The 12,651-nt window shown below is 47.8% G+C and overlaps 1 long non-coding RNA gene across 1 annotated transcript; it reads left to right on the top strand.

The window, feature by feature from the left end:
• The first annotated feature begins 6,272 nt into the window (after positions 1-6,272).
• Positions 6,273-8,255, top strand: LOC135289588 (uncharacterized). The gene is made up of 3 exons (XR_010352344.1): positions 6,273-6,381; positions 7,621-7,670; positions 7,831-8,255. It is a non-coding gene; the product is annotated as an uncharacterized LOC135289588 (long non-coding RNA).
• The last annotated feature ends 4,396 nt before the right edge of the window (positions 8,256-12,651 follow it).

The raw sequence follows: 12,651 nt of genomic DNA, 5'->3' as shown, positions 1-12,651 counted from the left end.
TCCTAACTCACCAATTTACTGCAGTGGTTTTATAGTGCATTTTTATTGTTGTAATGTCTGAATGTGGTGGGAGAATATATATGATGTTAGGGTATTTTTGCTTTTGTTTTTTTTCTAATAAAACCACTCTTTTCAGTTTGGTGAAGATGAAATCTGCTTCTGTCCTTGTATAGAGCTATGGGTTTGTTTACATGGCTTCTCCTTCCCTTTTCTGCCTGGCTTTCCCACCTGCAGTTTTCAGTAGAAAAGTGAAGCCATAGGTGGAATAAATAGACTCCACAACCTGATGTAGTTATGAAGTGGGTCTGTATTGTCAGCACCTGGCACAAGCGAGATAGCTCTCCTGAAAACTTGTGCCCTGAGCCCTGGTCTGAGCCCAATCTTTTATTCACAAAGGTGCTCCATATAGATGACATTGCTCAACCTTTTCATGCATATCCAACCCCTGGCCCCGCCTGTTCTTGCCTGGCATGATAATTACATCCATGATTTCTTAAGTAAAAGGAAAAAAATCAACACTTAATTCTACAAGCTAAAATTTAAATGCTTAATTCATATTGCTAACTCAAGTGAACTCCAAAAATCTCTATTTCAAAAGCAACAAATATTTGAAAGGTTATACCCCACCATATAACTGTGATCCTCAATTAATACTCCCTTCTTCCACTTGCTTAAAATCTCTTTGTCCTGGGCACTCACTATGGCCTTTTCCTGGAACCTCTCTGGCTGTCTTGAATGCTTATGGAGTAAAAGATAATCCCTGATCTATTTTCAACTCTGCCCAGACAGAGACTGCTGGAAGGGAGGTAGGACTGGTACTGGGGACCTGGCAGCTTCTCCAGGAAGCAAAATTATTGAAATAATGGTAATGTGGACAAGGCATGCAAGTCCAGGTGGTGAGCTCAAATATGCAAGTACATGCAGTTTCCCCTCAGCACTTGACAGCTAAGGGGTATGGTCTCTTCTTATTTCTGTTCTTAATCCTCAATCCTTGCCACACTCCTTCAACATCTTTTGCATTGTCATCTTCCCTGTTTTCTCCCTCCCTTCTTCTGTCTGTGACTTTCTGTACACGACAGACAATCTGTCACACACTGTCAGCTTGCTCAGTCACCCGAGCAGTGATAATGATGGTGTAGAAATTGTAGGTGCACAGGAGGCAAAGGTGTCATGCTTCTGTGTGCCCTCTGCAGGCAAACCTGCTTCCCAAAGCTTCAGTCACACTTGGAACAAAGGCTTGTCCCCACTGCTTTGTTGTGGTTTATGCATTGATGGAGCAACACTTCTGTCTCAGCCCGCTTAAGCCACTGCAAAGCTGGAATTGTTGCTTTAGCAGCAGATGTGCTGGCAGGGTTCTTACAGCTCCATAGTAAGAACTCTACAGTTCTTCTAGAAGAGGTTTGTGATCTTTGTGCAATGAAAATGATGCCTTCAACTGCTGCAGTGCAAGTCATGCACTCATGTAGATGTGTTTTCAGACACAGGTATTTCTATATATGCCTAGTGAGTGGCCTCCTGGGGAGCAGGGACAAACGAGGAAGGAAAGTGGGCTCATAAAACATAAAACTGGGCTTCAAAATGAAGCCATGACTTCCCTTGACAAAGAAGGACATAAACTTTATCTTGATTGGCCTGAAGGGAATAAACAAGTCTCTCAATGTCCTGATCTTTCACTAGTCTGAAATGATTTAGAAAAATTTGATTTTTTTTGTTTTTGTTTTTGTTTTTGTTTTTGTGGAGGTTGGGGTCTGCATTTCAAGTCTGTTCTCCCAGCAGTCAGGGACCTGCACAGCTGCTGTGGGTGGGGCAGGTGATTACTAACAGCATGGTGAGAAGTTGGCTTGTGCCTGGTTGAGGGCTTGAGGACTGTGGTGAGAGAAGGGCCAGGGAGTGGAGTGGAAAATACTATTTACACAAGCAGGTATAGGTGGATGTCTGGCGTGTAGGTGGGATTTAACTGGTTTAGGTACTGCATTTATGAAGAATTGAACATTTAACTCTGAGATAGGACTATTTAGTTGCTACTCTAAATGCTGCATTTACTAACACATAATGTAATTTCTGCTGCTGTGGCAGAACCTGCTGTCCCCATGCGCTCGGAAAAGGCGTGGAGGGTCCCCAAGGCAGCCTCAGAATGGGCTTTGCCCTCACCTTGGCTTTTGCTGCTGCAGATTTTGGAGACAATTGTGCATAAGAACGGGCACTAGAACCAGACTTGGGGCTGGCATGCTCTGCATTTCCAGGATGGCTCATGGACAGGGTAAGGTGCTGTTGGTGCCCTCTGGATCAAGCTGTGATTCTATGGACACTTCAGCAAGAGAGGTTTTCTCACGGTGATTAAACCTTCATCCTTGCTGTGCTTCCTGTGACATTTGCATCTCTATTTTGTAAAACTTCAGAAATCTGAGTCATCTTTGGCCCTGTGAAATGTTATAAACATCAGCAAAAGCCATCATAGTTTGCATGTGAAAATACATATTTTTTGACATTTGGGAGTTGGAAATTCTGATAATTTAAAACCAATTTCTATTGCTGATGATACAGAAAGGGGGCAGGTTGGTGCCTTGGTGCCTATGTTTGCTACTGTTGCCTGAAAAATAACTTTTGCAGTAGCACCCTATGGCCCTGGGTGGCCAGAACGGAGGTCCAGGAGGCTTGACAGGTGTTTACTACTGAGTGGTACTGACCTTTTAAGCCAAATAAAAGTTATAAATTCTTAGAACTATGTATTTATAAAAGAAAGTATAAAGGAGAGATGTTGTACACTGTGTGTGTCCCACCTTGAACATATGACATTATAAAAGCACACTCTCCAAACATCCATTCTTTTGTATGACCAGGTAAATGCCAGGTAAAACTGATTTCTTTGTTCAGAAGTATCTCACCTACTGACAACAATTAGAATTGCTTACAGGGCCTCAGTTGCAAATGCAAAACATTCAAAACTCAGACTAACTGGTTACATTAGAAAGCACACTTTGCTTTTCTCAAGGGGCTGGTTGTGAGCTATTTGATGAGCTATTCATGAACATATCCTGGGGCTGTTTGCATCAAACACTGGGATTTTGTTAGCAGGAAAAGAGGGAAAGTGCACTATGTGTGGGAAAGTAATTCCTTCCCAAAATATGTGCTTGGAGGCTACTTAGGTCAAAAGAATTTATTTTAAATTCTGTGGGCTGAAGAACTGCACACCATCTGCTTTTTCAGAAAAAGAGGGTTGAGTCTTTGGCCCCTTGCAGAGCCTTAAATGAGAAAAGCTGAAGGGATTTGCCCCAAAAAGCAAGGAGTGTGTGAGGCTCATGGCCATAGCTGTCTGCAGAAGTGAGCATGGGCCAAGGGAAGGTCCTGCTGCCCAGAGCCAGCCCGAGGTGTCCCTGAGGATGTGGCACATCCTCTGCCTCCTCTGGCAGTGCTGCCACAGAGCACAGCAGGAGGGATTGCAGGGATTTGTCAGCACGGGGAGGCAGAGCATGAGCTCCTGCTGATATTTCCATCCAGGGCTGGCAATTTCAGGCCAGCAGTGACAGATTCTGCAGCTCTGGCTGCACAGTTGCTGTTGGCAGTGCTGTGACAGCCTCTGCCACCAAGGCAGAGTGTCTGCAGGGGCAGGATGGTGTAGAGATGCCTCTCAGAGAAGGGAGAGAACACCTTCAAACAGCATCTGGCAGAGTTAATGAAGGGGTGGTAAATCCCTTTAAAGGGGACAGGTTATAGAAACCTCTCTCTGTGAATATAAGAGACTGTAGGAGTGAAGAGGGAATGGGAAAAGGGAAGGGAAAGGTAGAAAAAAGAGGCAAGGGAAAGAGAGAGGGAGAGGATAGAGTCCTTGGACATTCTGATTTTATCTAAAGGACGTTTTCTGACTACATAGATGTTTGCTACAATAGTGCTTTTCGACATGCTATGGCTTTCTAACTCATGATATTAACTGATCACAGTGTGTTTTAAAAGACATAAGAAAAAAATCAGTAAAAAGTTTTCCTTCAAGACCAAATATCTGCCAGAGTCTGAGTGCCATGGTTAATGGCTTTTGAACATTCACAGGAATGGTCGAAGCATTAAAGTAATTAAATAGGTCTCTCAGAATCCAGCATAAATTGTACTGATGAGGAGATTAAATAGAGATTCCCATTGCACTGTGTGTTTTATAGAGGCTTAGTGACAGTATTTCACGCACACATAATAACATAAAGAATGACAGCTCATGCCTATTTGTCGTGGTAAGTATTTGCTGCTGCAACCACCTTTCTTCAAAGTAAAGATGTGTTCAAAGGCTTTTTTCCCCGATTTCTGTTGAAAACTGTTTCATATCAAATAAAGGATAAGTCCCATAGGTCGTCTTTTCTTCTGTCAGAACCCAGGACATCCCTCTGGATGCCCTGGATGGCTCAAAATCCTGTCAGGGGCTTGGAGACCCTGGCAGGAAGCCAAAGACACTTGGGAATTCAATCTCAACCCATGGGAGCAAATTACCAACTTTATATGAAGAATTACAAGTCACAAAAGTTTAAGTAGCATAAAAGTAGTTGTCACAGGCTGAAAGGTGGAATTTTGAAGAATTTGACTATGGGGGTCTAGGGGCACAAGATGGAGGAATTTGGGCATTGTCCTGTTCTTCTCCCTTCTTCTTCCTAGCCTCCATCTTCTTGGTGATGGTGGCACTTTGGGATTGGTTTAGAGTAGAAAGTCACTGTCTAACACAGGTGATAGGTATTGGGACATAAGTGTAAATATTGAATACGTAGTTTATAGTATAAAAGACAACACCAGCCCTGGGGGAGGGCAGTGTGCCTCAGACTGACGTACAGAACAGACCTCTGCAAGCCAGACAGAGAATGTTTTAGATAAGAAATAATAAACAGACTTGAGAACAAAACGAAGACTTCTGACTCCTTTTTTCGACAGCTGAGTTGGGGAAAAGAGACTTTTTAGAACACCTCAGGATCATCTTGAGATTGTAGAAAATAAATGTCCACACGCACCACGAAAACACCAGGAGCTCAGATTGAGTTTCTCTTTAAAGGATCAGTCTCCCCCTCTGAGCCTCCAGTAATGTCCTCAGCTAAAGCAGAGCGGCTGTGAACCTGGTCCTCTCACTTCTCACAGCTTTGGTATTTGCGCCAAAGAAGAATCCAAGTCACTCTTTTACTGAGCCCAGCAAATGGCTCTGACTAGCGAGGCTTTGGCAGCAGGGGCTGTGGAGGATGGTGAGGGGGCGAGGCAGGGGGGAATGGCCAGGCTGCTTCTGGGAAGTGACCAAAGCTTGCCCTTGCCTGCTGGAGGCAGTGCAGGTGGGATCTGGAGCCTACAAAGTATCTGCCTTGCAGTGGGCCTTGTTCCAGATGTTTTCCCAGCAGGTGGCTGACGTGGGTGTAACATGCAGGCTGGGAAGGAAGCAAGATTTGCTTTTGCTATAACCTTAGGCAGGGAAGCAGTACAAGTGGCTGGGTTTTACCATATCTAAGTATTCAAACAAAGGCGAAAGCCGTTCATGTGGAAAACAAAATTCTCTTGGTGTTCCTTCCTCAGAGGAATGCCAGAGTAGTAGAGACGAACATTCTCCCTTCTTCAAAGGAGCTGGGAGGGAGACCTAGAAATTCTGCATGACGTGTTGACTACAGCAATGCTGGTGCACTGCCCCAGTGTGTGTGTCCCCATCAGCTCTCCTGAGAAACATCCCGTTTCTCCAAGTTTCAGGCAAGGAGTGTTGAGGTGAGAGACCAGCTCAGCAGGCCAAAGGAGAGAAAACATCAAGTGACATTATTGGGCACCAGACAATTGAGAAAGGGGGCAGGATGAATGCCGCCACTTGGACAGAAATCTTTGCACTTGGTTCTGCACGGAACGATTTGCAAGCTCTAGCTCCTCTCAGAGCCAGAGGAGAGGCAGCGGCAGGAGTCCTTGTGGTTCTGCAGTGCAGGAAGTGTGGAATGGGCCCTTGGACAGAGCCAGCCTCCTGTGCCTGTTCAGCTGCAGGCACTTTCCAGAGAAGCACAGAGGAGAGCCAGAGCTGTCCCGGCTCTGCTTTTCCATGTCCAGAGGACTGAGGAGAAAAGCCCCAGTGGAAGCTCCTCAGAGCAAACTTGCAGCAGAAGAAGTAGAAGGGGCAAAGGTGGCCTATCCCTGTTTCTGTCCCATGGTTCCCCTGGGGTTCTGCATGGAATGTTGGGCTGTGCCCGTAGCAACTGCCCTTGTCTGCTGCTCCTGCGGCCGTTGGTGGAACACTGGTGGAGCAGCTGGAGCAGCAGCTGCAGCATCTGCTCCTGGGCTGTCCCTCAGCAGCCACCTTCTGCACTCGGCGCCACAGCTGGCCTCTGCAGCGACATCCTCGTCTCCTCGTCTGCCGCCAGGCATCCCCACAGCACTTTGGCACTGTGCAAGGTAAGAAAATCCCCGTGGGCCCCAAAGCACTCACAGAACAGCAGGAGGCTCCAGCTGGCTCTGCCACCAACCACCACAGACACGGTGCGTGGTCACTTTCCCCAGACGAGGTTGCACATGAAAGCAGGCTGCAACTTCTCCAGGAATAATGCTGCCTCCAGGGGAAATACAGACCTTTCCATAGAGGATGTACAGAGCTGTCACGGTGCACTTGCAGATTCTCATCCTCTGATGACCCATGTAAAAGTTCGTGGCACCCATTTAAGTCCTAAAACTACATTGTGGTAACCCCAAAACCAATTGGTCATTCTGGAGGAGGTCAGAGGTTCAGTGTCCACTAATCCTGTTACGCCCTCACTCTGGTCACACCTCCTGCAAAGCTTCAAAAACCAGAAGGATGGGACTTCTCCTCTGGGATGCCTGCCCATCAGAGCATGGAAGCAGTTTGCTGGGCTTGTCCTGCAGTACTGGCTTTCATCCTCCAAAATGATCTGGTTGCAGCAATTCCTATATACTCACATACTAACATCACTTCCAGACACTGGAACAATATTCTATTTTCATAGCTTTTTTGATTTTTTTCCCACCTGCCTTACATCTCTTTTCCAGAGAGATATTGCTCTAGATTTGTCTGTGTTTTTCAATGTGTGTAGGGCTGGCTCTGCCTCACGGTCAGAGGCAGCTGTGAGATGCCCTCTTGAGTGGTGCTTCTCAGGAACACAATCACAGTGTCACAGCGTTTTCTGGGCTGGAAGGGACTCCCAAAGATCATGGAGCCCAGCACCTGGGCCTGCTCAGGACAGTTTCAGGAATCCCAGCCTGTGCCCAAGAGGAGTGTCCAAAGACTTTTGGAGCTCTCTCAGCCTTGGTGCTGGGAGCCCTTCCCTGGGGAGGCAGTTCCAGTGCCCTAGCCCCCTCTGGCTGAAGAGCCTTTTCCTTACATCCAACCCAAGCCTCCAGTAGTGCATCTTCCATGCATCCTCTTGGCTCTTCTCACTGGCCCCAAGACTCAAGGCACTCTAGTGCCTGCCCTTCAGCTTTCCTTCTTCAGGAAGGTGCACACTGCTAGAGAGACCTGCCTCAGAAATTCCAAGTGAAAAACACAGCAATGACACCTAATGGAGAGGAGCTGGGACAGAGGAGCTTGGGGTTTTCAGTGATGATGAGGATGAGAAGCAGGCTACCGACACATCTTGGCAGAATGAGTTTCATCTGGAGCGTTGTTTTGATCTCTTTCAGGTGGAAAGGAGAGGCGCAATGAAAAGGAAAGCAAGAGCCTACACTGAGCCGTGAGTTTTGGCCTAGGGTTAAAGGACAGCAAACTTGAGGAATGGCGAGCAGGACAACTGCTCCTTCAGAGTCAGGGTGGGATTGGTCCAAGGCTGTGGCTACACACCAGATGTCTCTTGACCACTTGCCTTTCTTACGTCCTACTCCTTCTTCCTCTAGACACATCAATGTTGGCAGTGACTTTCAGGCCGAGCTCCCTGAGCTGCAGACCGGGCCGCCAAGTGAGGATGAAGAGCCTGCAACCCTGGAAGGTCTGGAAGCCCTTGGAGGAAGACGACCCTGACATGGAAAAACCGGACAGAGGTAGCTGTCTAGCTTTCCTTCCACTCCTGAGATATTCGGGTGTGTAAAATGCTGGTTTTTGGATAAAAAGGCAGCTTTTGGCAGGCTCTGCTTCTCTCCTTGTCATGCCCATCTTCCCTTCTGGAAGTTGTAGGGGCAAGGAGAATGCTCTGCTTCTGCAGCAGAGCAGGAAAAAGAGCAACTGTGCTGCTCTCCAAATGGGTCAGGGGCATGTGCCACTGGAAGAGGGGAGATTGGCCCCCACTCCTTATGCCTAAAGCTGCATGGAAGGGAGAGGCAGCACTAGGTGGGCCCTTGCTTCAGCTGCCCCTTGCTTTGCTCTCCTTTTTGTGCTCTCCAAGCTGCAGGCTTTAGCTCTTGTGCTTTCCTTCTGCCTTGTATGGCAAGCCTTCCCCTTTGTTGGCTCAAGGCTGACTTTGGGTGGGTTTTTGTTGTGCTTGCAGGCAGAGAACTGTTGGACATGGCCAGCTCCCGTGGCCTTCCCGGGGCAGCAGCTCAGCTGGAGCTCGCCCTGCACTGCCTGCACCAGGCTCGCGGCAGCGTTCCGGTAGGAAGCGGCTGTTTGGGCGCGGGCAAGAGTGGGCAGGGAATTGATAAGGCCCGGGCAGCGGGACAGCCTTTCCTGGCTGCTCCTTGAAGAAGGGAGTTCACAAGCAGCAGAGCACTCGCTGCCTGCTGTGTCTCGTCCAGCTGCGGCAGGGCTGAGCCCAAATGGCTCCAGCAGGGACAAGATCTCTCCTGGAGGCAGCGCCGCAGGGTCCTGCAGCCTGCTGCCTTGAAAACCTCCTGGAGATCTGTGTTCTCGAAGACATTTTGAGGGACAATTCCCAGAAGCCTCAGTCAGCTGAGGCAATTTGGGGTGCAGGAGGAGCAAAATCATGGAGTTGGAGAGGAAAATGCTACCCTTGTGGAGCAGGAGCCAAGGGCTGGGCAGCAAAAATGAGGGACTGGGAGCAAAGCGCAATCTTTGACCCATATGAGAGCCAGTGGCCTGAATCCTCAGCTGAAGAGGCAAAGCGGCTGAAGGGCAGCATTGGTGGGGTTTGGCTCCTTTTTTGTGTTGTGGGGCAGCTCAAGCCTTTTTCCCTTGCATCTTGCAGGAGGCTCTGGAGATGTTGCTCTCGGGGGGTCCTCCAACAGCTCAAGGCCATCCCTTGGCTGATTATCATTATGCAGGTAACCAAAGCCCAGCTTCTTCCTTCACTGACACATGCTGCCATGCCCTTAATGGCCGTGTCAAGCATTTCTGCTTCAATTAGTTGTGCTTTGAACCAGCACAAGATCTCGCCTTCTCTGGGGATGGAGAAAGCACCAGCATCTACTCCTTCAGCTTGACTCGTTTTCCATGCTTTTTTCCCTGGGGAATGCCTGCTCTCGTCTTCATCACCTTCTGAGGGAGCAGACACGCACACACGTGAATGACGGCTGGAGCCAGCTTGCTTTTGGCAGCCAGTGGGATCTGCTTCAAGTGGCTAGAGGGATCAATTCAGCTGCTGCTTTTTCTTGCCAGGCTCTGATAGATGGACACCTGAGGAGAAGGAGGCCTTCCAAAAGGCTTTCCACACCTATGGCAAGGATTTCCATCTCATCCAGAAGCAGGTAAAGCCGTAGGACATTCCTCACCTTGGAAGATCACCAGAAGGGACATGTTGATTATTGCTGGTACCAAATACTGCACCTATGTCCCTCTTTTCTCAAAACTGTTAAAGTAGTCACAAAATAGGACATGGAAGGCCTGTGTGAAAATGATGATCCTGCCTCTGCAGCCCTTCTCTCCAGGCTGTTTTGGAAGACAAAGCTCTGTTCTGTCAGACTTGTCTCCCAGGTGTGCTGCTGCTTCCACAACACCTTGTGCTGGGATAACTGCAGTGAACAGGGCAAAGAAGAACTCTGCTAGAGGGACTTGGTGTTGATCTGTGCATTACATGTGGTACCACGTAGCACAATACTCGGTTTATTACATTGCATAATGCCTCTCTGACTCCTCCATATTCATTTCATTTTACACCTTCCTCAATTTTCTCCATGACTTTAATTCCTACTTTACTCTGTATTCTCACTGTTCTCCAATGCACCCTACAGGATTGCCGTTTCAGATTCCTTCTTTTGCTCTTCACAACAGATCCCAAGTAAGACCATGGCACAGTGTGTGGAGTATTACTACTGCTGGAAAAAAGAGCAGAAACTTGCCAGCAGCACTCTTGCTCAGGTGAGTGGGAAGAAAATCCAGACATGCCAGCAGGGTCAAGAAACTGGTAGAAGGGCACAAACCCTGCTGCAAGCCACGCCAGACGCTGCTTTGCCTGGCTCCCTTGGTCCCACGCAGCAGGAGAGGCGCAGCAGGTGCTGCCCGGGGCTTTCTTGTGCTGCTGCCCTGAAATACAGAATTGTGGAGCATAACCTTGACCAAACGAAGCAGCACCGCCACCAAAATGGGCTTCGACTCTCTACAAATCGGTTTCTCAAGGGCTGGCACCCTCAGATTCCTATCAGACCCTTCATTCCCCACTGCTTGCTAACATCAGCCATCTGGGCTGCCTTCATGGAGATGCTGCCAAATTTTAGAGATCTTTTGTAGCACCCCAGCGTATCCTCAAGAAAGAGCTGCTGGTGCTATGGCACCTTTAATACTTTCCTTACCAGCAAACAGCAATTTGCTTCCCAGAGAGAGACAGTGAGAGGGAGAGAGAGAGATTATTTTGGGTAGCAGAAAATGGGTAATCATGTGTCTTTACTAGTGTGATTGAATGTAAAATCCATGCCCTAGACATGTGGGGAGGAAAACCAGAGATAAATAGATGTTAGTCAGAGAGGTAGAAATGAGACATGTACAACTAGAGATAGCCACGTATTTATCCCACCCCCTTAGAGCTGTGGTAAAGAAGAGTATTTTCCTCCAAGTGCTGGGTTGGCAGCCTGCTGCAGCCCACTGCCATATCCAGCCCTTTTCTCAGCTCTTCGGGGTTTGGAAGAAATTGCTTAGGCCGATAGATTTTTGGGGTGGACGCTGTGAATCCCAGCTGTCTGAGAGGAAGGAAGCACTGATAAGGATTCTTTGATTTCCAGACTGCAGGCAAACGGAAGAGGAGGAAAAGGCCTCCCAGGAAGGAGACTGGGGAGACAGGGAAGAGAAGCCGCAAGCGGGCTGGCAGCGCGGAGTGTCCCTGCTGCCAACCGCGCCAGCCGCCCCAGCCGGCGGGAGGCCCCTTTCCGTGCGGGCAGTGCCAACGGTGCGCGAGCTCCTCCTCCTTCTGCTCCCAGCTGCCCCTTTGGCCTAAAGCACGCTGACCCTTTCCAAAGGCACCACAGGGCAAGCTGAGGCCACTTGCAGGATCGCCCCTGGCAGCCCTGCTCAAGCTTACAGCCCACTTGGAACCCAAACAGCTTCGTTCAAACCCAGCATTCCCAGTGAAACCTTGCCATGCCCCAACAAGACACAGTTCATACAAGCAGGAACACATGCATCAAAGCTTGCTTTGATGCTGCTGATCCAATTAAACCTAGGATGAAGCAAAAGGAGGAAGACATTTCAAAGAGTTGAAACCAGAAAGATCAGACTCATGGTGCTGATCACTTTACAAATGTGTCACAGCCTGAAAAGATGGAAATTCATCCAAAAAGGGAGATCTCAGCACTTGGCTTAATGGTGTGTATGAAGTTAACAATGCATGGTTTGTTTCCTGTCTTCCAGGGAGTTTGAAACCATCAAGGAGAGGAACAAGCACAGGAGAAGACACCGCCCACGCAAGGATGCACAGCCTCTCCCCAAGAAGAAAAGGCCAAATTAGCCCTGCATTTGCCCCAGGCTAGCAAGATATAGATGTAAAGAGGACTAGATAGAAATAATTGTTTATTATTATTTACTATTATTATATTATCTATAAAAACAATCGATTGTTTTTCAAGTTTTTAGGATTGTTTATTCTTCTATTAGTTTACCTGATAGGAATCTCTGTGTTTATTAGTTAAGATACATTATTATTATTAAAGATGTATTAGTAGTGTTAGATTTAGCAATAAATGTAACAGGTTTGGTGTTTCTATGCTTCAACTTTTCACATTTTGTCTTTGTTGAGACACAATCTGTGTTTATCATTAAACCAAAGTGTGTTCCATTTTGCCTTTTTGTCTGTATGAAATCCCTGAGGCACTGTTCGTTACATTTCCTTGGTGTTGCACACACAGCATTTGCCCTGAGAGAGCAATGGGGGCACATGAGTCCCCCCCAGGCCCAGCCCCTGGCTCAGCTGGCAGCACTTCCAGAGGCGTGTCCCCGTTACTGCCAATGAAATCATGGTGGAGCTTCCTCCTTTGATTCCTGAACATCTCAGCTGGGAGTGGATAGGGAGGCTTTGCTGAATTCAAAGCATTGGATCTAAAGGAGTGCTCTTGTCTCACTGTACTTGCTGGGATAAAAGTAGTGGGTTGAGGCCTGTGGTAATCGGCGGAAGAAATGCGGCACTCAATATGAGTGATCAGCAAATCTCAAAACTTTATTGATAGGCACATACATTTATATTGGTGTTAATGAGGCCAATACATATTGCAAAAGGCGAGCTCATTATTGGTTAGTTACTTATCAGCTAACTACGCCTACCTTAGCATTCTTGTGGCTACTGTGTTGCAGCTGTTCTCATCTTTTCTTCATATTTCTAACTAACGATCCTCTCCCCCATC

The sequence above is a fragment of the Passer domesticus genome, chromosome Z, assembly GCF_036417665.1.
Source record: "Passer domesticus isolate bPasDom1 chromosome Z, bPasDom1.hap1, whole genome shotgun sequence".
In the NCBI taxonomy this organism is placed as follows: Eukaryota; Metazoa; Chordata; class Aves; order Passeriformes; family Passeridae; genus Passer; species Passer domesticus.
The sequence above is the reverse complement of the archived record's forward strand: the minus strand, read 5'-3'. Positions and strand labels throughout refer to the sequence as shown.